This window comes from Botryllus schlosseri, chromosome 2 (genome assembly GCF_051294905.1).
Source record: "Botryllus schlosseri isolate E-star chromosome 2, Bs_hap1, whole genome shotgun sequence".
Lineage (NCBI taxonomy): Eukaryota > Metazoa > Chordata > Ascidiacea > Stolidobranchia > Styelidae > Botryllus > Botryllus schlosseri.
In genome coordinates this window covers 39,116,977-39,124,489 of record NC_137237.1, presented here as the reverse complement: position 1 = coordinate 39,124,489, position 7,513 = coordinate 39,116,977, and the positions used below count along the sequence as shown (strand labels likewise).

The following is a 7,513-nucleotide window of genomic DNA, read 5'->3' as shown; positions in this document are numbered from 1 at the left end:
CAGCAAATATTCGCACAGTAGGCCTACGTTAAATTTTTATTGAAGTCACACATTCTCTGGCAGACTCCTCGGCTTATCGATATTCCAATCAATTTTGAACAATGCGTCTGTCACGTCGTCGACAATTTTAAAAATGCCTCGAAATATGGATTGCTGGGCTTGAAACCAAGCTAGCAACGTTTTCTCTAAGATCAGGCGATATGTATAACTCCAGACGAAACTATCGTGCTATCATTTGAAGCTTCTAGGCTTTGTTACAACAACTGTTCTTCGACAAATGTGACACATCGGTCTTCCATAACGATACTGTACCAGTAGTAATTGCGTTCATATTGAAAGATGTCGCGGGCCGCAAAAGAATCGTCTGCGGGCCGCGGGTTGAGAACCCCTGCCCTAGACCATCGAGCCGACGGATTCGTTGTCGAAATTATTTTGAAAACTTTTATTTGGAAATGACTACGGAATTCATAGATATCGTGGTTGATTTAAAAAAAAACACAATCTCGACACGGGCTCGTCCGGGATTTGAACCCGGGACCTCTCGCACCCAAAGCAAGAATCATACCCCTAGGGCCTAGACCAACGAGCCGACGGTTTCGTTGTCTTAATTATTTTGAAAAGTTTTATTTGCAAATGACTACTGAATTCATAGATATCGTGGTTAATTTAAAAACCAAAAAACTATGATCTCGGCACGGGCTTGTCCGTGATTGGCACCCGGGACCTCTCGCACCCAAAACGAGAATCAGAATCATACCCCTAGACCAACGAGCCGACGGATTCGTTGTCTGAATTATTTCAAAAACTTTTATTTGGAAATGACTACGGAATTCATAGATATCGTGGTTGATTTAAAACCAAAAAACTAATAATCTCAACACGGGCTCGTCCGGGATTTGAACCCGGGACCTCTCGCACCCTAAGCGAGAATCATACCCCTAGACCAACGAGCCGACGGTTCCGTTGTCTTAATTATTTTTAAAACTTTTATTTGCGAATGACTCCTGAATTCATAGATATCGTGGTTAATTAAAATACTGTAATTTCGACACGGGCTCGTCCGGGATTTGAACCCGGGACCTCTCGCACCCGAAGCGAGAATCATACCCCTAGACCAGGGGTGGGCAAACTTTTGAGCTCGCGGGCCGCATTCAACATTTGAATCCATTCGCGGGCCGCACTATAAAATTGGGATTATAAACCAAAACGCAATATTGGTATTTGATTATATAGTGAGGACATGGAGATAATATATATGCTTATTTAAAACAATCCAAACATTGCTTAAATGATATCGTACACGCGTCAGAAACTTTGGCGAGATTTCATAGGCTGGTCGACCTCAATAACCAATTTGTCAAAACTATAGAGATGAAATTCGGTTGTCCCGATTCTTAGATCAGGATTGAAATATTATATCTGTGAGGAGCGAACTGTTCATAGATTTACTAATTCCACTTTTGGTTCAGTTCGACGACACACAATGCTGACAGCATCATAACCATGTCAGCTTCAAACACGCTTCTACTATGTGTAGATAAAACATGAATATACCATAATTCGACGCATACAGAGAACGAATCTACCTAAGACACACGCGAATCGCTTTTTATAAGCACATCACTGAAATAATTCAAACTGCAGTGGCCAATCTGAAATCACACTCGTAATCCGAATTATGTCAATCTCGTTTAGGATTTCTGTGGTGTTTAGCAGCTGCAGCCTATCAAACTGCGTGGGCCTTGAGATCGGACTGTTGTGCCAGAAATTAAACATAAAAAATAATATAGGAAGTATTTACATTAGAACAGTGGTTCTCAAACTTTTTAAGACCCCCCTCTTATGATAGTGAAAGATTCCGCGCCCCCTTATCGTCATATCACAAAACACAACGATGCTACCAAACCTAACTGATGGTTTAATGGCGTGGAGGGTTGCGGCTGTGAATGAGAGTTTTTTTTAGTATGAAATTCGGACTAAATACAGAGCAGTAACTATGAATGGGAAGCAAATCTCGCGGAGCGCGAAAGAAATTTTCAGTTGAGCTCAGCTTCGCGCCCCTTTTCAGATGCTTTCACGCCCCCAAGGGGTGCGCCCCCAATTTGAGAACCACTGCCTTAGAATTATCATAGTGAAATATACTAAGACAAAGTTTAATCAAGTCCCTGCATCAATATTTTGATTAAGTTTCTTTAAACTCTCGCGGGCCGCACAGAACGGTGTGGAGGGCCGCATGCGGCCCGCGGGCCGTAGTTTGCCCACCCCTGCCCTAGACCAACGAGCCGACGGTTTCGTTGTCTTAATTATTTTTAAAACTTTTATTTGCGAATGACTCCTGAATTCATAGATATCGTGGTTAATTAAAATACTGTAATTTCGACACGGGCTCGTCCGGGATTTGAACCCGGGACCTCTCGCACCCGAAGCGAGAATCATACCCCTAGACCAACGAGCCGACGGTTTCGTTGTCTTAATTATTTTGAAAAGTTTTATTTGGAAATGACTACGGAATTCATAGATATCGTGGTTGATTTAAAACCAAAAAACTACAATCTCGACACGGGCTCGTCCGGGATTTGAACCCGGGACCTCTCGCACCCTAAGCGAGAATCATACCCCTAGACCAACGAGCCGACGGTTTCGTTTTCTTAATTATTTTGAAAAGTTTTATTTGCAAATGACTAGTGAATTCATAGATATCGTGGTTAATTTAAAAACCAAAAAACTATGATCTCGACACGGGCTTGTCCGTGATTAGCACCCGGGACCTCTCGCACCCAAAACGAGAATCAGAATCATACCCCTAGACCAACGAGCCGACGGATTCGTTGTCTGAATTATTTCAAAAACTTTTATTTGGAAATGACTACGGAATTCATAGATATCGTGGTTGATTTAAAACCAAAAAACAATAATCTCGACACGGGCTCGTCCGGGATTTGAACCCGGGACCTCTCGCACCCTAAGCGAGAATCATACCCCTAGACCAACGAGCCGACGGTTTCGTTGTCTTAATTATTTTGAAAAGTTTTATTTGCAAATGACTAGTGAATTCATAGATATCGTGGTTAATTTAAAAACCAAAAAACTATGATCTCGGCACGGGCTTGTCCGTGATTGGCACCCGGGACCTTTCGCACCCGAAACGAGAATCAGAATCATACCCCTAGACCAACGAGCCGACGGATTCGTTGTCTGAATTATTTCAAAAACTTTTATTTGGAAATGACTACGGAATTCATAGATATCGTGGTTGATTTAAAACCAAAAAACTATAATCTCGACACGTGCTCGTCCGGGATTTGAACCCGGGACCTCTCGCACCCTAAGCGAGAATCATACCCCTAGACCAACGAGCCGACGGTTTGGTTGTCTTAATTATTTTGAAAAGTTTTATTTGCAAATGACTAGTGAATTCATAGATATCGTGGTTAATTTAAAAACCAAAAAACTGTAATCTCGACACGGGCTTGTCCGGGAACGAGAATCATACCCCTAGACCAACGAGCCGACGGATTCGTTGTCTGAATTATTTTAAAAAACTTTCATTTGGAAATGACTACGGAATTCATAGATATCGTGGTTGATTTAAAAAAACTACAATCTCGACACGGGCTCGTCCGGGATTTGAACCCGGGACCTCTCGCACCCAAAGCGAGAATCATACTCCTAGACCAGGGGTTCTCAACTTTCCTTGCGTAACGGGCCGCATTTTAACAGCAAAAAGCGCTGCGGGCCGCAGAACATAATCGTATATTTGTGGACTATACTACTATATTTAGGCTAATATAGCCTATTTACCAGTCGTGTATGGGCATTTAGTTTGTATGCATTCTACAGCATAATGGACAGCGTTCGTAAGCTTTCAGTTGCTGTTTCTAGTGAGATTGTGTCATCTTCCGACGGAACAAGTAAATCCCTTCATGAAGCGTGCATTGCATTCGTTGCCAAGTTGGTATGTGCACCTTCAAACCCTTGCACCAGAGAACTGAACTCTCTGTTTCAATGCGTGAGCGAGCAAGTATAAAACTACGGTAACATTTTCTTTACATAGGCCATTGTCACTTTGGGCTCTCAGTGATATAAGAAGAAGTCTCATGTCCGGGGTAATTTCTGAGCAAACCAATTAACCATTCTCCTTTCCTTCCATGGCTGATGCCCGGCACCAATAGTTACAGAAGTCAGCTTTGTTAAGTTGATGTTGTTTGCTAGTCCCCTCTCCCCACGTTTGCTCAGCCAGCATTATCCACTCGGATAGAATTCCCCAATACAATTAGCGTTGCAATGTCCGTAGATTTTGTCCAATGCTAGGTTAAAGTAGTCTACGGGGCAACGTGTTTCAAATCATGCAGCAAAAGATTAACTGAAATTGTTGTTACTCTTCTTGTCACGGTTGAATCAGACAACTGCAGCTTCGAAATTTGTTAGGTGAAGTTTTCCTTGCTGCTAAATTCAGGAAACAGCGGAGATTCGCACAGTATAGTAACGTTTTGTTGGAGGAACACCTTGTCTCAGATTTCATAGGATTAGCGATATACCAAGCCATTTTGAACCCTGCGTTTTTACCGTCGCCGGCAATCTCAACAATGCCTCAAAATATGGATTGCTTAGCCTAAGCGCCCTAAGACCTAGCTAGCAAGGCTTTTTTCTAAGATCAGGTGATATGTGTAACTCGAGATGGAACTGTCCGGGGACCTATTCAGAACAATAAGAATCTAAACTCGACCATATATCAAGAAACCAGAAAACATTAAAGAATGAGAATAAATCAAACGAAACAGAGACGGAGCGATAAGAGAGCTTTAGTAGCTAAATTGATACCGTATGCAACAATACCGGTAGTAATTGCGATCACATTGAAAGATCTCGCGGGCCACAGAAAAAGCGTCCGTGGGCCGCGGGTTGAGAACCCCTGCATTACGCCATCTCGCCACCTCCAAAAGCAAGTATAGTAATGCCTTTAATTTCCGGAAATAAAGCTGCACAATATGGCATTTTTACGATCCACCATATGTTTTATTAAAGTTTACTGATCGCGCAAAGTGTTTTCACCATATCCGATACAATTTCTCCGTATTGCTCTTCGACTAAACGGTACGGGCCTTATAATATTGGGGATGGCGCCATACCATGATATTTTCTAAAACGTGCTGTTCGAGTAAACAGATGATTGGTATCGCAACATATCATGGGTTCCTAACCAAATTCCGATTTGAAAATGTTGCGCGACCCAACCTCTCAATTTAGCGTGCTTGACATTGGTAAATGCTGACCGGCACCTTCACCAGAATCTACTCATGGCCTATGTTGGAAGCTGGCGACTATGTGTGCAGCATTAGCAATTATGAAATTATGAATTCGCCAACATCTGTCCGCCCAGTCAAGACTATAGCAAAGTATATAGTGATTTCTGTCTGTGCCCAATCGAAATAGTTATGTACTGTTACCTTATATTGTCCGTCACGCGTTAATACCGATAACGATCTATAAGATATTCAGCCGCGCCAAGCGTGCGAGTATGCATAATGCTGTAGTTTTCCAGGAGAGAACTTATAATTGACACAGTATTATGATCGCGAAATCAAAAGTGTTATGCGATGGCGGTTGTATGGCCAGACATACACTGAATATGCACATCTGAGTCAGCAATATGAGAGGTAATTTTTATCTTGAGACAATAATCATAATTTAGTAAAAATCGATTCTCATGGTGTCACAAGACAGTTTGGTATCAGTAAATACCATTCGCATAAAAAGGAATTTGCATTCTTTGATCAATAATCTGCTATGAACATTCAGATTCGATTGAGCTAGAGCGACCAACACTGGTTATCGAAATTCAATTGCATTTAGTTTATTTACTGTGCGCACTTTATAGAGTTGGCAGCTGTGATTTTGTACGGTAGCGAGTTCGCGGCAGATTAATTAAAGTTATGTTGTTGGTTTGAAGGGCTTCGGTCAACAGGAGCATCCGAAACCTTTGGGTCATACAATAAACTGCGATTTCTGCCTCACATACGCCTACCGTATGTCCTCATCATGAGGATTTTTAAGAAAAGTGAATGGCCAAATATCCTATTTTCTATAATTTAGAGTTGGTTGCTTATACTTTCTAGGATACCCTTATGCCAGACGTTGCATTTATGTGCAGGAAATTACTGTAGCCATTTAGTACGCAGAATGGCTGGCCTGAAAAAGTTTTTCCAACAAATTGCCCGACCTGTCTTACCTTTCTTATTGTTACTGTTAACATTGTTCGACGTTCTCTGTGCAATCTGAGAATATTTACATGAGCAACTTTTTTTGGCGCATGTTGAAACTAAGCAGAGCAGTTAGTTGCTCAGATTCGAACATTATCGCAGTTTTATTCACAATGCAATAACTTAACATCTAAAATCTACATAAGGTCGCTGCTTATTGTTCCGGATAGAAGCATCTCGTTACAACAACGCTCATAGTACGTCATAAGCTACAGTCTGACTACACTTCACTACAAGGACATCCTTCTGCGTGCTATAGTAGTTATTGTAACGGAACAAGCACTTGTTTCATAAGAAGACACTTGATGGCCTGTAATGCGGTGAGCTTTGAGGAGAAAGGTGGTGCCTAACTCTTTTGAAATTGCCAGAAATAATCAGCGGCAACCGCGACGATGCTGGATGATAGCCTACTTGTTTGAAATTTCAATAACAAGGGTCGCGTCCCAACATTTTCGTGTTGCATGATGATTTTCGATTGATAGGTGCCGATGACATTTTTGGTCACAAATAACTGTGGATGGTACTAAAAAAGGTTGAGCCAAATTAATTCCTTGAATACATTACCCTTTTTATCTTTGTAAAATTTGTGTGGGTATTATTAAAGTTGATAAAGTCAAAAATCTTTCTCGTTCAAGCTATATTAAAATCAAATAAAATCCAAGTCTCAAGTATAGGTTACGCCCTATCATTAAATCTCGTAATACTATCCTATGTGTTCCATGCCATATAAATTTGATATTCACGCAAGGTTTTGCTAATAATCCTATGTAAAATGCCGGTGCTTGTAAATCCTAATATTATAATACGATTATACGTACTTACGTTGCGGAAACGCTTATTGAAAGTTAATCCCTCACATCGTTGCAAGTCATACCATGCTACGTGTCAGAAAAGCCGAATTAAAAATAATTACATATACCTGATTGAATATTTTTGTGTTACTCGTTATACCATTTTCGATTATATATGGAACCTAGTGCTCTTCATCTTTCATCTTTTGTCAGAATGATACATCCTTTTAACATTCACTCCCAAATTGTTCACCCCAGATATGATGAATGCTAATGCCAAATTCTTATCAGCACTCTAGATACCAGACCACGATCTTACATATCGACGTGCCATAACATCTTGCTAAATTCATTTTCATCGCTCTTGCTAAAATGGTATCTACTGTTCTTACTCTTAATTCAGCGTACATGTCTCTTATTGAAACTTTGTAGCCCAGCATTGGTTGAAGGACTTACGTATGT

At 41.0% G+C, this 7,513-nt stretch overlaps 6 non-coding genes across 6 annotated transcripts; all 6 read right to left on the bottom strand.

The window, feature by feature from the left end:
- Positions 1 to 510: 510 nt before the first annotated feature.
- Trnap-ugg (transfer RNA proline (anticodon UGG)) lies at positions 511 to 589 on the bottom strand. The gene has a single exon. It is a non-coding gene; the product is annotated as a tRNA-Pro (tRNA).
- Positions 590 to 881: 292 nt separating this feature from the next.
- Trnap-agg (transfer RNA proline (anticodon AGG)) lies at positions 882 to 953 on the bottom strand. Its single transcript has one exon. It is a non-coding gene; the product is annotated as a tRNA-Pro (tRNA).
- Positions 954 to 2,383: 1,430 nt separating this feature from the next.
- On the bottom strand, positions 2,384 to 2,455 carry Trnap-cgg (transfer RNA proline (anticodon CGG)). Its single transcript has one exon. It is a non-coding gene; the product is annotated as a tRNA-Pro (tRNA).
- A 106-nt stretch (positions 2,456 to 2,561) lies between these two features.
- Positions 2,562 to 2,633, bottom strand: Trnap-agg (transfer RNA proline (anticodon AGG)). Its single transcript has one exon. It is a non-coding gene; the product is annotated as a tRNA-Pro (tRNA).
- A 291-nt stretch (positions 2,634 to 2,924) lies between these two features.
- On the bottom strand, positions 2,925 to 2,996 carry Trnap-agg (transfer RNA proline (anticodon AGG)). Its single transcript has one exon. It is a non-coding gene; the product is annotated as a tRNA-Pro (tRNA).
- A 290-nt stretch (positions 2,997 to 3,286) lies between these two features.
- Trnap-agg (transfer RNA proline (anticodon AGG)) lies at positions 3,287 to 3,359 on the bottom strand. Its single transcript has one exon. It is a non-coding gene; the product is annotated as a tRNA-Pro (tRNA).
- Positions 3,360 to 7,513: the final 4,154 nt, after the last annotated feature.